The following is a 20913-nucleotide window of genomic DNA, read 5'->3' as shown; positions in this document are numbered from 1 at the left end:
ACAGACACTATTTCTGTTTTTTGAAAAATGCTATAAAAGTAGTTTTCCCGGGGAGCAATCTTACTTTTTCTTATTGTTAAGTTCTTGGGTAGCCTCTCACTGTTGTCACTATTCCCAAAAATAGATTATTGGGAAGTTTATTAAAACTTTAAATAATCATTTTATATAACAAATAATAACTTCCCAATTATCTATCATATATTGGCTTTTCTTAAAATATAGCAGTGAGGATGATCCTAACTTTTCTATTCCTCTTAAATTTAACAGTAGATAACTTTAGATAACGTGTAGAATAAGCATTGCCGTTAATTCATGTTAAAGAGTTTGAATTAGGGGCATAGAATTTGAAAGTTGTCATTAAATTATTTGCTACATTCACATACTTCTCTCATTCTTCCCTCACCTGACAGTGTTGAACTTTCACCTGAGCCCTGTGTTTTGAGCAGTGGTGGTTAAGAAATCCTTGTACCCTTTTGTGTTCCAGGAAATGACTGTCCTCAAAGCACAAACTTGGCCTCACATATTCCAAGATGACTTCATCCTTCCTCATAACTCCCATATTGCAGATGACTAATTTGTTTACCTACCATTATAAAGCCCCAGACTCCCCCTTTTTCTTTGAGATATTTGTCATTAAAAAATTTTCTCTCTAATGCAATCATTCATATGCAATCGTCTCTTGAACTGTCCAGTAAAATTTGTCTTTTACACACCAAATCATAATGCTCAGTGCTACCTTAACACAAACTTCACTGGGTTTTTATGAGAATTAAATGATTTAGTATTTGTGTAACATTTTAAATGATGTCAGAAATCTAGTATGTGTTCAACAATGTATTATCTGTAATACCTGTATTATCTATTACTATCATCATTATTTAATTGATGTTAATTTCTAATCAATGTTAGCAAAAAACTATTTTTCAGATTGTTAAAGAAAAATTATTCATGATACTTGTTTAAGATAGTAAGGCAGACCTAATTCCAAGTGGACCATTGCAGTGTTATAGGGATAATGCAGTGGGTCTCACAGTAGGGGAGAGAGATTGGACTCAACTCCCAATATAGCATGGGCAACTGGGATGGGGGTCATTACTAAGAGGAAACATTAGGGGTCAGAGGGGGTGGGATGGGATTCTGGCTAAACCGACCCAATAGGGTTCTCGCTGAAGGCAGGCCACGATGTTCAGACATCACCTGGGGGAATGGTGGCAGATGAGGAGCCCAATTAGATATTGAGGGTGATCAGATATGGAAGATGGGAGATTTTAGTTACACCAACTTATCAAGACTCTTAATAAAAGTGAACAATGCTGAGAGGGTCACTGAAGTCCAAAAGTCAAGCCTAGTTGAAAAAGAGTTCAAGTGAACTCAAGTAGAGTTTGATCAAGGAAAAAAATCTTTGGCATCAGGAAAGGGGTCTGGGAAAAATCTCATCTATATATTGTATTGCTGTGCTGCAATCTGACCTAAAGTTCCCAGAAGAAGAGCAGGAAAATGTCAAGAGGGGAGGTACAGGGGAAATATCAAAACTGAGAAAAGAAGTGGTATTCTCCTAGATTCCCAATCCTACTTCTAGACAACAGAGTGAGCAATTTCCTTCCAATCTCATCATTTGAAATGTGTATCCTCAGACCAAATCCCCTACCCCTACTTCATAGCATCACAGCTCTCATCTAGCAGAGACCTCTTCCTTCATCAGTGCCTCCAGCCTAGAACCGTCCATCCTTCCTCTACACCAATATCCTTGACATTCTAAGGTAATTTAACAGCTCCAGTTCCTTTAGTTCATATTTCTTTTTTTCCTTGACTCTATAGACCTCTCATCTCCATTCTATCAGCCAGGCATTTACAGAAACTTTACTTTGATCTTCTCATCACAAGAAATCTGAGAATCTGAGAACCCTCAGATTCTTTAAATTAGAAATCCCTCTCTTGTAACAGAATTTCTTTTTTGAATGTCACATTTACATTTGCATGTTATAGAGGCTAACTTACTTTGTACCTTCATTATGACTTTCAGTTACCTAGCCATTCTGTCTTTCTCAAGTTAAAAAGGACCTGCTTGCTTCCCAAGACTCTCTTCAAACTCAATGTGTTCAGGGATATGTTCGGCTTTAGGGAAGAGAAAGTACAACTAAAAGTGGCTGGAATCAGAATTCTTTCAGAGTTGCAAATGTTTAAAAGTAAGCTGAGTGTGGTCATTTAATCTTTGGAGTGGGCAAAGATGTGAAAGATTATCTCCTAAGCAGCTTTGCCCATCTACCTTCATGTAGCAGCATATGAATATGTTCATTTCTTTGTGTGCCAAGACATGGAAATGGATGGGAAGGACTGGCTTAAAGGAATAGAGGTTTACTGTCTCACCTGACATGAATGTTGGGAGAGGCAGTTCCAGAGTGGTGCCATGGTTCCACAATGCCATTGGACACCCAGGCTCTTTCTACTTTCTTGGTCTACCATCCTTATCATACTATCATTTGTCTTCTTAATTGTTGCCTCACAGTACCACATGGCATCAGTTCCTCCAGGCCTCAAAACCACAAACCAGGACAAATAAAAAAAAAAAAAAGAAGAAGAAGAAGAAGAAGAAGAAGAAGAAGAAGAAGAAAAGACAAGGGGGGTGGGTAGTGACACCAGATCACATCTTATACCTCATTGGCCAGAACCAAGTCACATGGACACTTTAGTGTCAATAGAGTCTGAGGAATGGAATTTTTAGGTTTTACAGCTGCTGTAATAGAGTCAAATAAGAAAAAGGGGGGGAGGTTGGTGGAATGGGTGTTATGTGAGCCCATCAATCTATAATATCTGACACACCAAGTTTCTAGGGTAATTCTATTTTTAATTTTTTGAGAAACCTCCATACTGACACAGCAAGTTTCTAAGATGACAATAATATAACCATCTCTAGCGGAAGTTTAATACTCTAGACGTATGGTATCTCACCCAAACCTGAATCTTCCCCAGTGTCTACTTCTAGCCTCTTATTGAACATCAGAATGATGCTGAAGGAAGAATGAGGCTAATACAATTATTCTCACTCTCCAGTTGAAATCTGACCCTTATTGTAGCTCCAATTTTCAAACACAATCCTAGTTGTGGTTATTGTGGGCTTTCTTTTAAAATGGCCATCCGTTTTCTTCATGAGATTGAAAATAATACCAAATCTGTCTTGTGTCATATCTCATGTCATATATAGGTCAAAATTCCTTTGATGCTATTAATATGAATAGCAAAAGCAGAAAGAGGAGTGGGGCCAGGTCAGGAACCCAGCCAAGTGACAAAAACATCGAGACTGAAGAGAGGGCTAGTGTGAAAATTTAAGCTGAAAGGAAGTGATCAAGATTGTAGCTGTTATTTGGCAACAAGGTAAAGAGGCAGGGCAAGAAGTCAGGAGGGCTTGCACTACACCCAAATAAAGCTATGAGGACTGCATTATACTCTAACCTGGTCTCTTTTGAAGGCTTCTGGCCCTGCCCCCAAGAATATGCCACATCACTCTGAACTCACCATAGGGCAGATTAATTCAGCTAAATACCTTCGCTATAGTTTCTCCTAAATTTCTATTGCTTTCCTTGGCATTTCACTTTATTTCAGTCCTACATTTCTAACTACTCACAGAATAACCCTACTCAGTTGTGTACAATGTGCACAAGAACATTATAGTGATATCTGAAGCAAAATGGAAAATAAAGTCACCTGCACTACTATCCATCCCAGTGGGTTAAATTCCAATTTGTAGGATATAAGCTGTGAAAAGCTTCTTGGATGGATTACCAGGAGGAAGAAAGGTGTAGGGCAACTAAGCTCCACAGAATCTTGACACCTTGGTTTAGATGAGTAGGAGCTGAAGAAAATCGCCATTTCAAAGCTGCCAATAGTTTTTTGTTTCAGAAAAACATGATGACATATTTGGGAGAAACAATCCCTTTGTCCTGGTTAGACCTATTGAATTTTTTTTGTTATGTAAATACAGAGCAAAGACTACAGTTTAAAAAAAAAAAAAGAAAAGAAGGGTTTTGTTTAATTATGCAAAAGATTGTTCACTTGGTAGAGAAGAGTTGAATTTCCAGATTTGATTCCCTTGAGTGAATGTCTCCCCTGAGATTAAGACTCCTTTATACCTGAAAAGGGTTGCTTTTTCTTGGGAGATGTGAGTTGAGGACATTATTGGTAGAAGATAAGGACCTGGGGGCCAGAGGTTGAAGGAACTCTTTATATAAGACACATTGTGAGCCCTGGGCAGGAACAGCAGTTTTCAGCTCCAGATGGTGAAATGTGATACAGAGTTGAGGAGGCAGCCTCCTCTGCCCAGAATCTTTCATCAACTAACACCCCGAGGAATGTCAGCTTTTAGAATCTCAGACCTGGAAACAGCATTCAATGTTTCCTGGTCTCTCTTTGTCTCTCTCTCTGTCTCTCTCTCTGTCTCCTTCTCTGTCTCTCTCTCTCTCTCCCCTCTCTTTCTGCATCTCTAACTCTGCTATCCCTCCAGTGGTTTCATTATCTCTTACGGCAAACAGCCATTCTCCATAAGACAAGAAATAGGACAATGGCATCTGTTTTCACAGACTTTCACAGACTTTCAAAGACTTCTAACTTCAAACTCTTGTTTAAAAGCAAGGTCTTCTTCCTTCCTTGCTATCTCTATCTAGAACAATCCTGATCATGATAATGTGACTCGGATCATATGACTTACCTCACAGAGTGAGAAGTATTCAGATTGACCTGGTTTTAACCACACACCTAGAGATAGAAGCTTTATCACTAGAAGAAGTCAGTGATCTGACTGGTGTACTTGGCAGCTATAAACAGTAGCTACCTCTTGCATTTTGTGAAAAGTTGAGTAAGATTTATTTCCCAACTCTGGGCATATATCCACTGTTTCAGAGCCCCATCTGTACTGCCTTGTACTCTCAGGCAAGCCCTTAAAGAAAGAGAGAACAGACATGTTGTCCAAATGCTGGAACACTAGCCCGAAGAATGGGACCCAAATATTTGTGAATGAAAAAATGAACGAAAATTCTAAATGCATTATTTCTTAGACCTTTCCTACTACCCACTTTGTTCACCTTACTTCTTTCCTTCATGTAATCAGGTCACGGAATATAGGTAAGAAGAGTGGTCTTATCTGCCCTGACTCTTAACTGGATATTAGGGGAAGGGGTTTGAGGGATACAATCTGTCTTCAACAACATAAACTTGAACCATTTAATCCCCATAAGTCTGTGAAGTAGGAATATCCAAGATTTTGGATCTTTAAACATGTAAATCAGTCAGCATGAGTGTGATAAATTTAAACTGCTATAGGATCAGAATAGATATTAATATTTATCATTATTATATTTATTGAGAAAAAATTTTTCTCATAATTTTATTTAGAAAAATCAAGGAAATTAATTTTTAAAAAGAGGGGAAACAGTTTGACACCCTAACAGTAATATAACTGTACTCATTAAAGAATTATTTACAGCAGATTCCTAATTATCATTCAGGACAATAACAATTATGCATTATCATTAATTATGTATCAAATTTACTGGAGTGCCTGGGTGGCTCAGTGGGTTAAACATCTGCCTCTTGGTTTCAACTCAGGTCATGAACTCACAGTTTGTGAGTTTGAGCCTCACATCAGGCTCTGTGCTGACAGCGTGGAGCCTGCTTGGGATTGTCTCCCTCTCTCTCTGCCCCTTACCTACTCTCTCTCTCTCTCTCTCTCAATAAATAAATAAATAAACTTTAAAAATTATGTATCAAATTTACTTTGCAAATTTTTCCAGTTTTATTGAGATGTAATTGACATATACTATTGTATTAAAGGTGTACAATATAATGATTTGCTATATGTATATACAGTTGACACTTGAACAACACGAATTTGAACTATAGGACAGATTTTTTTCGACAAATGACAGTACAGTACTGTAAATGTATTTTCTCTTTCTTAGGATTTTCTTAATGAAATTTTCTTTTTTTCTAGCTTTCTTTATTACAAGAATACAGTATATAATACTTATACAAAATATGTGTTAATCAACTGTTTATGCTATCAGTAAGGCTTCCAATCAACAATAGGCTATGTGTAGCTAAGCTTGGGAGAGTAAAAAGTTATATGCAGATTTTCAACTATGCAAGGGTTGGGGCACCACATTGTTCAAGGCTCAACAGTATTGCAAAATGATCACAACAATAGTTTAGTTAACATCCATCACCTTACACAGTTACTAGTCTTTTTTCTTGTGATGAGAACTTTTAAGATCTACTACTCTCATAGCAACTTTCAACTTTCAAATATACAACACAATATTGTTAACTATAATCACCATGCTGTACATTACTTCCCCAAGATTTACTCATCTTATAACTGGAAGCTTATACCTTTTGATCACCTTCATCTACTTTTCCCACCCCTCAAGGAGGTATTGGCCTGTAATTTTCCTTTCTTGTGGTGTCTTTGTCTGGTAATTTTGTCCTTGTCCTTTTCTGCTATCCATAATGCTAGCCTCATAAAATGAGCTCAGAAGTGTTTCCTCTTCCTCTGTTTTTTGAAAGAGTTTGATAAGGACTGATATTAATTCTTCTTTCAGTGTTTGGTAGAACTCATCAGTGAAGCCATCTGGTCTTTTTTGGAAGGTGTTTGATTACTGATTCAGTCTTCCTACTAGTAATTGGCCCATTCAGATTTTCTATTTCTTCATGGTTCAGTTCTAGCAGGTTCCATGTTCCTAGGAATTTATCCATTTCTTCCATGCTATCCAACTTGTTGGTATACCATTGTTCATAGTATTCTCATGTCCATTTCATTAAGAACTATTTCTGGAGTTTTATCTTGTTCTTTTGTTTGCAACACATTCCTCTTTTTCTTCATTGACTCTGTGTTGACATCTGTGGATTACATAAAACAGCCACCTCTCCCAGTCTTCATGGAATACTCTTATGTAAATGATGAACATATTCGTTCAGCTCACTCTGAGCTCTTGGTTGTCTCTCAAACTGCTATGATTGCACAATCCACCTTCTTTTTTTTTTTTAAAGGCTCCTAGTAGCTGAAGATGTACCAAGATCTGTTGGTGTCCCAAAGGGGAGGATCTCAGTCAGCACCTAGACGCTGGCTGTTTGGATGCCAAACCCAAGATGAGGTGTCACCATCTTGGACTGGACCCTTTTGCAAATTCTATGTGTTTCTGATGCTTAGTTTTGAAATCTTGGTTGTCAGCATTTGTTGTTAATATTGCATGGTCATCTGCCCATGTATAAAAAAAAAAAACAAAAACAAAGAAAGCATTGATCAGTATCTCATCATGAATGCCTAACTGTTCTCTAATGTTCCATGTATTTGTATTACCTTGGAAATTTCTTAAGATATCTTACATCTGTGATTTTTTAAAGTATCCAAATAGGCCTCTTTCTTGGAAAACCTGGGAGATGGGTATTTTTGTTTGCTCTCTGTGCTGGGCCCTGGGAGGAGAGCCAGTTACGAACTTTTTCTTTGATTGCTACAATCCTGTAGGTACCCACTAATATAAGTCCCACTGGCCACCAGAGCCAGGTGATCAAGGGATGTGTCCCCTAGGTGGCATCCACAAAAGCCAGGGTGACAGATGTGTGCATAAGCTTCTTCTAGGTGGACAACGGTCCCATGGAACAAGCAAGAGGGATGTAGTGATAGCACCTTCAGGCCTCCTGGCCTGGGAAGAATCATAGTCACCCCAGATGTGTGCTAACTTAGAATGCTGACCTTTAGACAACAGCTTTTAAAGTATACAAAAAGGCCTCTTTCAGGAACAGGGAAAGACTGGGAGAAAGGGATTTCTGTTTGTTTCTTCTGCAATGAACTCTAGGCAGATAGCCACTGTGAGTCTTTGTGAGGAGGCCAAGAACTATCTCTTTGTTGGCTATAGCCCTATGGGTCACATGGATGCGAGCTCCACTGGCTTTCAGAGCAAGGTGTTCTGGGGGACTGTCACCCAGATGGAAGTTTTAAAATTTGGGGCACTAAATGTTGGGTCCAAACCCTTCACTCCACAGGAAGAAGCTGGCAGTTGTAAGTTCCCTCTGGATTGCATGTTGCTATGCCAGGGGTGAGGTTAACAGCCCTTCCAACCCATTTCCACATGGGTATTTTCTTCTTCACCCAATGTGTAGGAGTCACTCAAACACTTTCTGGATTTTACTGGAAGGAATTGCTTTGTGTGGAGCTATAGATTCAGTATGTCTGTGAAATGAGGTGTCACCACCTTGGACTGGACCCTTTTGCAAATTTTATGTGCTTATGATGCTCAGTACTGAAATCTTGGTTGTAGGCATTTGTTGTTCAGATTGCAGGGTTATCTGCCCATGTATTTAAAACAAAACCAAAGAAAGCATTGGTCAGTATCTCATCATGAGTATCTGACTATTCTCTAATGTTCCATGTATTTGTTTTACCTTGGAAATTTCTTAAGATGTCTTACATCTGTGATAAGGTAATCATAGGTTGAAAATTGACACTATGACTATTGAGAACTCTTGATGGAGACAAGAAAAACATTCCTTCAAACCAGTAGGTTTTATGGCTATCAGATACAACACTTTCTCTTTAGAGCAAATACTTTGAAATGACCACTTTACCATCCAAAATGTAATTATTTGGTGACATAACCAACAAACAAATAATTTTGGCCAAAAAAGGGGCTATATAAGCCCTATCTATAATACAGAAGAGAAATAAAATGAATTTCATTTAAAATAAAATTACACATATATTGTTATAAATGTATGAGCACAACTTTATTTACTTAATATGGCTCTCCCTTTGAAAGTCAGCTCTATGAAGGCAAAAGAATCTACTCTGTTCACTGATATATTCTCACGTGCATAAAGTGGTGCCGGACATATAGAATATGTCACAATAAATGTTGAATAAATGTGACATTTAGGAATGCTTTTGTTTACAAATAAAACAATTAACAGTAGATTAAAGCCTAAATACATTTATTGTTTATATTATAGGAAAACCTGGTTCATGCCACAGATTCTCTGCATTGTCATTATCAAGGTGCCAATGATATCTTCCCCTATTTTAGCAAGTTGGTTGCTGTAGCTGCAAACATTATGTCTCTATACAGTAGAAAGCAGAAGAAATTATAACAGAAGAAGAATATGTTCTTACTTGTTTTTTTTTTTTTCAGGATGCTAACTGTTTCCCAAATGTCTACAGTGGACTTCTTCTGAGGTCTCATTGGCCAGAATGGCTTCACACTGTCATTTCTACATAAATTACTGGCAAAAGGGAATGAATAACATAATAAGCATATATACCAATCAAGGTTTATGCCAGGGATTGGACACAATGCCATCTAAACAAAATTGGATTTTTTTTTAACAAAGAATTAGGAGACATGATGTCTTCCAACCTGATAGTTAAATAAATATTCTTAATTGTAAATTTATGATAAATAATAAGGTTACCTTTCATAATTATAGTAAATTTACCTTTCTATAGTAAGCATTATAATGAGGTTACCTTTTTAAAAATTTTAATTCTAGTATAATTAGCCTACACTGTTGTATTAATTTCAAATGTACAATACAGTGATTCAACAATTCTATACATTATTCAGTGCTCATCATGATAAGTGTACTCTTTTTTATAAATTTTTTTTTTCCAACGTTTATTTATTTTTGGGACAGAGAGAGACAGAGCATGAACGGGGCAGGGGCAGAGAGAGAGGGAGACACAGAACGGGAAGCAGGCTCCAGGCTCTGAGCCATCAGCCCAGAGCCCGACGTGGGGCTCGAACTCACGGACCGCGAGATCGTGACCTGGCTGAAGTCGGACGCTTAACCGACTGCGCCACCCAGGCGCCCCGATAAGTGTACTCTTAATCCCCTTTACTTATTATACCCATTCCCCCACCCATCTCCCCTTTGGTAACTACCTGTTTGTTCTCTATATTTTAAGACTTCGTTTTTTTGTTTCTCTTTTTTTCTTTATTCATTTGTTTTGTTTCTTAAATTTCACATACAAGTGAAATCATATGGTATTTGTCTTTTCCTGACTTGCATAATTCACTGACATCCATGTTGTTGCAAATGGCAAAATTTCAAATTTTCATTCTTTTTTGTGGCTGAGTAATATTCCATTATATATGTATACCACTTCTTCTTAATCCATTTATATATCAGTGGAAACCTGGGCTGCTTTCATATATTGACTATTGTAAATAATGCTGCAATAAACATAGGGGTGCATATATCCCTTCAAATTATTGTTTTCATACTCTTTGAGTAAATACCCCATAGTGCGATTACTGGATCATGTGGTAGTTTTCTATTTTAATTTTCTGAGAAACTTCCATACTGTCTTCCACAGTGGCTATGCCAGTTTGCATTCCTACCAACAATAAATGAGGTTTCTTTTTCTCCACATCCTTAGTAACACTTGTTACTTGAGTATTAGATTTTAGCCATTCTGACAGGTGTGAGATGATATCTCATTGTGGTTTTGATTTGCATTTCCCGGATGATGAACGATGTTGAGCAGCTTTTCATGTGTCTGTTGGACATCTGTATGTCTTCTTTGGAGAAATGTCTGTTCATGTCTTCTGCCCATTTTTAAATTGGATTATTTGGGGTTTTTTTGGTATTGAGTTGTATAAGTTCTTAATATATTTTGGATACTAACCCTTAATCAGATATGCCCTTTGCATATCTCCCATTCAGTAGAATGTCTTTTAGTTTTGTTGGTGGTTCCCTTTGCTGTGTAGAAGTTTCTATTTTGATGTAGTCCCAATAGATTGTTTTTGTTTTTGTTTCCCATGCCTCAAGAGACATATCTAAAAAAAAAATGTTCTATGGCTGATATCAAAGAAATTACTACCTATGCTCTCTTCTAGGATTTTTATGGTTTCAGATCTCACATTTAGATCTTTATTCAAGTTTGAGTTTACTTTTGCGTATGGTAAAAGAAAGTGGTCCAGTTTCATTCTTTTGCATGTAGCTGTCCAGTTTTCCCAACACCACATGTTGAAGAGACTATCTTTCCCATTGGATATTCTTGCCTCATTGTCAAAGTTTAATTGACCATATTAATGGGTTTACTCCTGGGCTATTTATTATGTTCCATTGATCTATATGTTTCCTTCCTTCTTTCTTTCTTTTCTTTTTTGTTTTTTTTTTTTTTTTGTTTTGTTTTGTTTTGTTTTGCCTGTACCATACTATTTTGATTACTACAGTTTTGTAATATAACTTGAAAGTCTGGGATTTTGATACCTCCAGTTCTGCTTTTCTTTTTCAAGATTGCTTTGACTATTCAGGGTTTTTTGTGGTTTCATACAAATATTAGGGTTGTTTGTTCTAGTTCTGTGAAAAATACTGTTGGTATTTTGATAGTGATTGCATTAAATATGCAGGTTGCTTTGGGTAGTATAGACATTTTAACAATATTAGTTCTTCCAATTCATGAGCATGGAATGTCTTTCCATTTGTTTGTGTCGTCTTCAGTTTCTTTCATCAATTTTACAGTTTTCAGAGTATAGTTTGTTAATTTTTGTTAAGTTTATTCCTAAGTATTTTATTATTTTTGGTGTAGTTGTAAATGGAATTGTTTTCACCATTTCTCTTTCTGCTGCCTCATTATTAGTGTACAGAAATCCTATGACTTTCTGTATATTGATTTTGTATTCTATATCTTTATTGAACTCATTTATCAGTTCTAGTAGCTTTTGGTGGAGTCATTAGGGTTTTTTATATACAGTATCATGTCATCTGCGAATTAATAAGGTTACCTTTTAAATTTTAATGCAACTGAATAGGAAAAAAAAAATTCCAGAATGATGGTGTATCCCTTAATGTTGCTTTTAGCTGAATGAAACAGAAACAAGACTAAAATGGATTACCAAAAAGGGTTTTTTATTATTGTTTTTTGCTGCATTTTTTTTTTGTTGTTGTTGTTTTAGTAACAAGAATTCTCAAAATAGGCAGTCTCAAAAACTGATAAAATGGTTTCATGATGTCACCAGAAACTCAAGCTTTATTCTGCCAGACCTCATGCAACTTTCTTTCTTTGGACCATAAAATGTTTGTTGTTCTCCTAGCATGTTTGTACTCTATGCAGGAAAAAGAGGGAGAAAAAGGGAAAAATGCAGAAGATGATTGCCAGGCAAGTTGGCCACCTTTCAAACAGTGTCTACTAAGTGATTTTTGCTTCTATCTTCTTGGCTAGAACTGGTTCACAGGTCCACCATTGTCTGGAGAGATAAGTATTTGCAGTTGATTCAAACAAAAATTTGGATCTGTTATTAACAAATAAGGGGGAGAATGAATATTTTGCAGGCAACTACTCGTGTCTCCTATTTTGGTCACAAAATATTTTAACAGTGGCTACCTTTGAGTGGTGAAATTATAGATGAGTCCTATACCTTTTGTATTGCCTGAATTGTTTTCAACATGGTGTTGTTTTCTTTTAACTGGAAAAGAAAACACAACAAAGCTATATTCATTCTGAAGGAGAAAACAGAAAGTTTGAAGATTTTTTTTTTACAGGCTGTACCAAAATATCCCTGACATTAAAATGTCTGTTTCAAATAATCATGTCAGAATAGTCTTACTTGCCCCTCTCATGGAGAGTCATGGCTTTGGAAGTTATTCCTCATGACCTCCATTATTTGCTGCAAATAAAGTTTACTTTACATGATAAATAAAATAAAATGAAATATTAAACTAATTTAAAAACAAAATACTTTTGCTGAATGTACAACTTTGGTTATACTCTTTGAATCTTAGTTAACTTATCCAAAAAATAAAGACACTACAGTCAACTCTCAAAGTTATTGTAAATTTTAAATTAAATAATGTATACAAAATAGGGGCACCTGGGTGGCTCAGTCGGTTGAGCGTCCAACTTTGGCTCAGGTCATGATCTCGCAGTTTGTGAGTTTGAGCCCCTCGTGGGGCTCTGGGCTGACAGCTTGGAGCCTGGAGCCTGCTTCAGATTCTGTGTCTCCTTCTCTCTCCCTGCCCCTCCTCGACTTGTGCTCTGTCTCTCTATGTCTATCAAAAATAAATAAAATGTAATAAAAAATTTTAATAAAATAATTAATGTATACAAAATATATAGCATAGTTGTCACCAAATGACAGCTTTTATTTATTAGTGCTTGCATAAATGGTAGATAATATAAAATAACCCTTTTAATTAACTATATAATTTATGTATTTTACTTAGCTATATCTTTTACATTGGCTCATTTCTACCGGGCATTTACTAGGTAACAGGAACCATGCTAAGTGTCTTGCCTATATTAAATCATTTAAACCTCAAAATGACTCATGAAGTAGGTAGGATTATTATTTATTTTACAGACAAAAAGAAAAACCCTGCAGCTTAGAGAAGTTAAGGAAATTGTCCAGGGTTATATAGCTAGGATATGGCAAAACTAACATTTTGATCCAGGAGGTATGACCCAAAGTGTTCATCCTTAAATAGTCTACCAAAACACAAATCTAAAATGCCTCAATTTAAAAATTATAAAAACATCATTAGCCTGGTTATAAATCAATTCTTCTGAGATATTACTCATTATTTTAATTTCTGAATCTAGCAAAAAGAACTGTAGAATCAGCTGAATACATCTTGAATAATATTCAAAAATTTAAAACTTGTCATTGCAATTTTTCCTGATGATATCACCCTGGTTGAAAGTGCTGTATTGAATAATTTCTGAAAATTCTACTATAAATTCTCAGCTAAATATATCAATGTAAAATTTTCAAGATAATTCATGTACTGGTTTACAGTTTGGCTACATCAATCTGGAAGACTAACAACATTGTGAAAAAGAATCAGCAATCTGTAACAAAGAGTAATAAATATAGATATTCTTTCTCAGATATTTTACTTACATAACTGATTGTATTAACTGCCAAAAAGGGTCCACTCATAAGTATGAAATTAATAAAATGAGAAGAGAATAATGGATTATTATATTTAAAAATACTAAGTGAAATCACTATACAAACAATTTACAAATTATCTTAGCTGAATCTAAAAGGACTATATTAATTAGCAAAATACATTGGTAAAAAAATTTAGACAATTTTTTAGTATTATCACTACAAGGCTAACTGCATTTACCAACACAAATAAATTAAGTTCAGTAAAAGTTAATGAGTGCCGGGACGCCTGGGTGGCGCAGTCGGTTAAGCGTCCGACTTCAGCCAGGTCACGATCTCGCGGTCCGTGAGTTCGAGCCCCACGTCGGGCTCTGGGCTGATGGCTCAGAGCCTGGAGCCTGTTTCCGATTCTGTGTCTCCCTCTCTCTCTCTGCCCCTCCCCCGTTCATGCTCTGTCTCTCTCTGTCCCAAAAATAAATAAACGTTGAAAAAAAAAAATTTAAAAAAAAAAAAAAAAAAAAAAAAGTTAATGAGTGCCTAATATCTTCTTGCTGATTACCAGAAAAGGCAGAAGAGTCTAAGAAATGATTTTTTAAAGTGCTTATGAAGCACAGAAGTTCACAGAAGAGGAAAGGATTTTACGTGGAGCTCAGTCAGAAAAGCTTCAGATAGAATATAACAGAATGTATCTTTAAAAGATAAATAGGAAACTTCTTTGGATGATTTCAATGAAGAAAAGCATTCCAGGCAGAAGGACTAATATGAGCAAAAGCAGAGTGTATAAAACAGTAGGGTAGTTTGAGTAATTGCATGCTTTTCAATGCTCCTGAACATGAAGTTTTAGGAAAGTAATATGAGATTTAATGATAAAGTAGGTGATTAATGGAGGATCTTATCTGCCCTAATTGTAGTTTGAGCTTTATCCAAGGTCACTGGGGAGACATTGAAAGATTTATATCAGTGAGGTAATATGGTTATCTGGAGTTTTAAATCAATCACTTTCATCACTTGCATGAAGACTCTTGTATCATGAAACATCTCTCTTTGCTTCTAAAACCATATCTTGCATTAAAAACTGTATTGAAGGGAGCCTGAGTGGCTCAGTCAGTTGAGCATCTGACTCTTGGTTTCAGCTCAGGTCATGATCTCATGATTCGTGGGTTTGAGCCCTGCATCAGGCTCCGTGCTGACAGTGTGGGGCTTGCTTGAGATTCTCTCTCCCTTTCTCTCTGCCCCTCCCACTCCTTTCTCTCTCGCTCTCTCTCAAAATAAATAAACTTAAAATAAAACTGTTTTGATATTAGTATATCTATACCAGTTTTACTTTCGTTAGAGTTTGAATGGTCTGGAATTTTTAATTCTTTAAATTTTCTGCATCCTTTTATTTAAAATGTTTCCTTTGAACATATAGGAAAGAACTTCTCCCCCTTTGACAATAGTCTTTATTGAGACTATTTAGAATATTAACCCATTTATATTTAATACAATTTTACGAATAAAACTATTTGCTTTCTAATTGTCCCATCTGTTTTATATTCCTTTTTTTTTCACTCTTTTGAATTAGTCAAATAATTTTTACCGTTCATTCTCCTTCTCTCCACCATTAGCTTATTAGTACAAACATTTTAACTTTTATTTTAGGAGTTGCTCTAGAGCAAGGTTTCTCAACCATGTTATGACTAACATTTGCATTGAATAATTCTTTATGGGGAAGGTGAGGTGCTGTTCTGTGTATATTATAGGATGTTTAGCAGCATACATAACTTCTACCCACTACATACCAAGAATACCAATGACCCTCTTACAAACAAGACAACCAAATGTTGTTTTCAGACATTGTCAAATATCTCCTGTGGGGCAAAATCTCTCCTCACGAGAACCACTGCTCTAGACCCAGACTGTCCAATATGTTAGCTAGTGGCCACATGTGAGCATGTGAAATGATCAACAAAATTGATGAACCTCTAGCCAGACTCATTTAAAAAAAAGAGAAAGAGAGAAAGAACCCAAATATTCTTTTTCTTTTCTTTTTTCTTTTTCATTTTTTTTTTTTGTGTCTCCTTTATGCGTAAGGTTAGGTTGTTTATTTGAGATTTTTTCCTACTCATTGATGTAGGCCTCTATTGCTATAATTTCCTCTTAAAACAGCTTTTGCTGAATCCCAAAGATTCTGCACTGTTGTGTTTTCATTTTCATTTTCATTTTCATTTTTCTCCACATAATTTTTGATTTCTTCTTTGATTTCTTGGTTGACCCATTCATTGTTTAGTAGCATGTTATTTAACCTCCATGTATTTGTGGTCTTTCCAGATTTTTTTCTTGTGATTTATTTCTAGTTTCATAACGTTGTGGTCAGAAAAGATTCATGGTTTGACTTCACTCTTTTTGAATTTGTGGCCTAATATGTGATCTATTCTGGAAAGTGTTCCCTGTGTGCTTGGGGAAAAAAAATGTATATTCTCTTCTTTTAGGATGGAATGCTCTGAATTTATGTGTTAGATCTATCTGGTCTAGTGTGTCATTGAAAGTCACTGTTTCCTTGTTGATTTTCTATTTGGATGATCTGTCCAATGATGTAAGTGGGGTGTTATAGCCCCTACTGTTACTGTATTACTATTGATTAATTTCTTTATTATTAACTGTTTTATGTATTTGGGTGTTTCATGTTGGGTGCATAAATATCTACAAGTGTTATACTTTCTTGTTGGATTGTCCCCTTTATTGTTATATAGTGTCCTTTTTCATCTCTTTTTTACAGTCTTTGTGTTAGTCTATTTTGTCCTATGTAAGTTTGTTACTCTGGCCTTCTTTTGACATCCATTTGCATGACAATGTTTTTCCATCCCCTCACTTTCAATCTGCAGGTGTCTTTAGGTCTGCAGTGAGTCTCTTATAGGCAGCATATAGATGAGTCTTTTTTTTGTTTGTTTGTTTTTTAATCCATTCTGTCTCCCTATGTCTTTTGATTGGAGCCCTTATTCCATTTACATTTAAAGTAATCATTGATAAGTATGTATTTATTGTCATTTTGTTACTTGTTTTGTGGTTGTTTTTGTAATTCTTCCATGATTGTTTCTTCTCTTGCTCTCTTCTCTCATGGTTTGCTGGCTTACTTTAATGATATACTTTGATTCCTTTTTCTTTATTTTTTGCATATCTATTACTAGTTTTTGATTTGTGGTTACTATTAGGTTCGTATTTGACATCTTCTGTGTATAGCAATCTATATTGAGTTGATGGTCACTTAAGTTTGAGTCTGTTCTGTACTCCTCTGTCTCCACATTTTAGGTGTGCTGTCATACTTTACACCCTTTTATTTTGTGAGTCCTCGCACTGATTTTTACAGATATACTTATTTTACTGCCTTTGTGCTTTGTATTTTTCTTACTCTTCTAATTTTTCCTTTCCACTCAGAGTGCCCTTTAACATTTCTTGTAGGGCTGGTCTCACAATCTTGAACTACTTTAGCTTTTGTTGGTCTGGGAAATTCTATCTCTCCTTCTGTTCTGAGTGATAGTTTTGCTCGATGGAGTATTGTTGGCTACAGATTTTTTTTTCTTTTTTTTTTAATTTTTTTTTTTCAACGTTTATTTATTTTTGGGACAGAGAGAGACAGAGCATGAACGGGGGAGGGGCAGAGAGAGAGGGAGACACAGAATCGGAAACAGGCTCCAGGCTCTGAGCCATCAGCCCAGAGCCTGACGCGGGGCTCAAACTCACGGACCGCGAGATCGTGACCTGGCTGAAGTCGGACGCTCAACCGACTGCGCCACCCAGGCGCCCCCAGATTTCTTTTTTTCTTTAAGCACTTTGAACGTATCATGCCACTCCCTTCTGGCCTGCAATGATTCTGCTGAAAAACTTGTGATAGCCTAATGGGGGTTTCCTTCATATGCAATTGTCTTCTTTTCTTGTGATGCTTATAAAATTCTCTCTTTATCAAACTTTTTGCCATTTTAATTACTACGTGACTTGGTGTGGACCTCCTTGGTTGATTTTGTTGGGGAATCTCTGTGCCTTCTTTATCTGGATATTTGTTTCCTTCCTCAGATTCAGGAAATTTTCAGCTATTATTTCTTCAAATACATCTCTGCCCCCTTTTATCTCTCTTTTTCTGGGATTCCGACAATAAGAAATGTTATTGCACTTGATAGAGTCACTGAGTTCCCTCAGTCCATTATCATTTTGCACATTTTTTTTTCTCACCTGCTCAGCTTGATTACTTTCCAATACTGTGTCCTCTGAGTTTCTATTTCATTCTTCTCTTTCTATAGCCTGCTGTTTATTTCATTAGTTATTTTTAATTTCATCTATTGTGTTCTTCATCTCTGATTGGCTCTTTTCTATGGCTTCTGTCTCTTTAGTAAGGGTCTCACTGATGTCCTCCACTGTTTTCTCAAATCCAGCGAGTGCCTTTATTATCATTACTTTAAATTCTCTATCAGACATATTACTTATATATGTTTCACTTTGGTATCTTGCTGTGATTTTGTCCATTTCTTTCATTTAGAACATATTCCTCTCTCTCCTCAATTTATCTGCCTCTCTGTCTATTTCTGTGTGTCAAGGAGGTGAGCTACATCTCCTGCGCTTAAAAGAAATGGCGTCATGAAGAAAAGTTCCTATAGTACCCTGCAGTGAAGTTTCCCTGGTTCACCAGTATCTGGTACTTCAAGGATGTCCGCTATGTGTGTTCTGTGTGCCCAGCTGTTGTGCCCTTTTCCTGTTGGCTACCTTTTCCTTCAGTTCCATTATCTGCAGAGGCTTTCTTTGCTCATTGTGGGCAATGTTTGCTCCCCAGCCATGGTGGGGCACACAGTTGTAACAACGTGTGCCCCATCTACTTGCAAAATGAGACCTGCTGCCACCCACTGGGACCAAGGCCCCACAAAGCATGCTGGTCAGGAAATGGGAGACACAGTGTTAGGAAGGTTTGTGCCAGCCTTCTGGGGGTAGGGATCCACAGTGCCCAGATTGAGGCAAATGTGACTAGGAAGGGTGGATTCCCTAAAGCACAGGGGGACAGGGCTTGGTGTAAGCAAGTTTGGTAGTGAATGTGTGCTGGTTCCCACTGGTTGCCATCTGTTTTAGCTGGGTAGCAAGGGAGGTAGAAGATGCCTGCCAGCTTCTTTGTTCCTGGAGAAGTCCCTCTGGGAACCCTGCCCCTTCTGGGATATACTCTGAAATGCTAGGTAACTCTCCCTCCCTTTTGCCCCAGGCATTTTACACACGGCAGATTCTATGTTGTAACTCCTTGGGCTGTTTGTTGTACTGTCTCTTTAAGGGCAGGGACTCGGCTTCCTATCTGCTCTAGGTTTTCCCAGAGCCAAGCCCTCAGATTTTTAAAATTCCAGCCTTTAAGTCTTTTAAGACTTGGTTGTAAGAATTCGGCCCCTCTAGTGTACAAAACCAAATGTTATGAGGATTTGTCTTCCCCATGCAGACTCCCTGGTGTGACAGTCTATTTCTTGCTCTTCATGCCCATGGCTTCCTAACCACCCCTCCATAGATGGCCATGGTTTTCCTCCCCACCATATCTCCAACCTTCCTACCCTCTTCTCTATCTTTAGTTGTGGAGTTTGTTCTGCCCATCTTTGGGCCATTTTCTGGGTTATTTCACTGATATGAGTGTTATCCAGTTGTATAAGATCTAGGGGATAAGATGAGTTTAGGATCTTCTTATTCTGCCATCCTGTGACTTTAGAACACTTTCACACTATTAATTACTCCTTCTCTCCTTTTGTGTTATTGCTGTCAAGTATTTTAACTCAAGATATTATAAATGTCATTTGCCATTACTATTATTGTTTTATACAGTTAATGCTAACCCACATTTGACACTTTCTGTTACTATTTGCTGCTTCCTGCATTTCCATGCTTCCATTTGGAATCATTTCTTTCTGGCTGATGCACTCCCTTTTTTGTTTCTTTTAACGCACACCTACTATTGATTAATTCTTTCAATTTTTGTTTTTCTGAAAATGTCTTTCATTTCAGGTAAATGAATTATTATATATATGTACATTTATGTCACCACAACCTAGATCAAGCATTCTAGAAGCATTTCCACCAGTCTAGGAGGTTCCATTATGCCTCTCCTAATCAATATTTCCCCAAAGGTAATACTATCCTGACCTTTACAACTATAAATTAGTTTGCCTGCTCTTGAACTTCATATAACTGGACTTACACAATATGTGCTGCTTTGGGCCTGGTTTCTTTTGCACAAAATTGTGTTCATGAAATTTATCTATTTGATTGCATGTGGCAGTTTTATGAATAATATTCCATTGCATGACTATACCATAGTTGATTTATCCATTATTATATTGATGTAGATTTGAGTTGCTTCCAGATGATTGAGATTATGAATAAAGCTGCTACAACCATTCTTGTACATGTATTTGGTAAACACAGTATTCACTGTACTAGGAATGAAATTGTAGACTGTTTAACAGATAACTGCCAAACAAATTTCCAAAGTAGCTATACCAATCATCCTTCCTATCAACAGTTAACACTATGAGAGTTCATTTCTTCACATCCTCACTAACCCCTTGGTATAGTTCATCTTTTTATTCTTAGCCTTTCTGGTGGATATCGGGCTTTGAGTATACAGAAGTCTTATGAATATATTCTGACCTTTGGCTTCCCTTTTCGCCTCTTAATGATGTCTTTCGATGGACATAAATTTTTAGTTTTAGTGAAGTCCAATTTTGTTCTCTATTATGGTTATTATGATTGATTTTAAGGATAATTGCTTACTCCAAGAATATGAAGATACTTTCTTATTATTTAGTCTAGAAGTTTTATTATTTAACATTCACATCTAGTTCTATGATCCATCTTAAATTATTATAAATGTTTTTGGAGAGAGAGAAAAAACATGAGTTGGGGTGTGGGGCACAAGGAGAGAAAGAGAGAGAATCTTAACCAGGCTCCATGCTCAGCACAGAGCCCAATATGGGGCTCAATGCCATAACCCTGGAATCGCAACACGAGCTGAAATCAAGAGTCGGATGCTCAACCTACTGAG

The 20913-nt window shown here is 36.7% G+C and overlaps 1 long non-coding RNA gene across 1 annotated transcript in view; it reads left to right on the top strand.

The window, feature by feature from the left end:
• The window catches only part of LOC123595081, a 30824-nt gene extending 30166 nt beyond the window's left edge, over positions 1-658 (top strand). The window contains exon 3 of the long non-coding RNA XR_006711029.1: positions 485-658. This is a non-coding gene — a long non-coding RNA (uncharacterized LOC123595081). The remainder of the gene's footprint in view (positions 1-484) is intronic.
• Positions 659-20913: the final 20255 nt, after the last annotated feature.

The sequence above is a fragment of the Leopardus geoffroyi genome, chromosome B1 (genome assembly GCF_018350155.1).
Source record: "Leopardus geoffroyi isolate Oge1 chromosome B1, O.geoffroyi_Oge1_pat1.0, whole genome shotgun sequence".
Taxonomy (NCBI): domain Eukaryota; kingdom Metazoa; phylum Chordata; class Mammalia; order Carnivora; family Felidae; genus Leopardus; species Leopardus geoffroyi.
The sequence above is the reverse complement of the archived record's forward strand: the minus strand, read 5'-3'. Positions and strand labels throughout refer to the sequence as shown.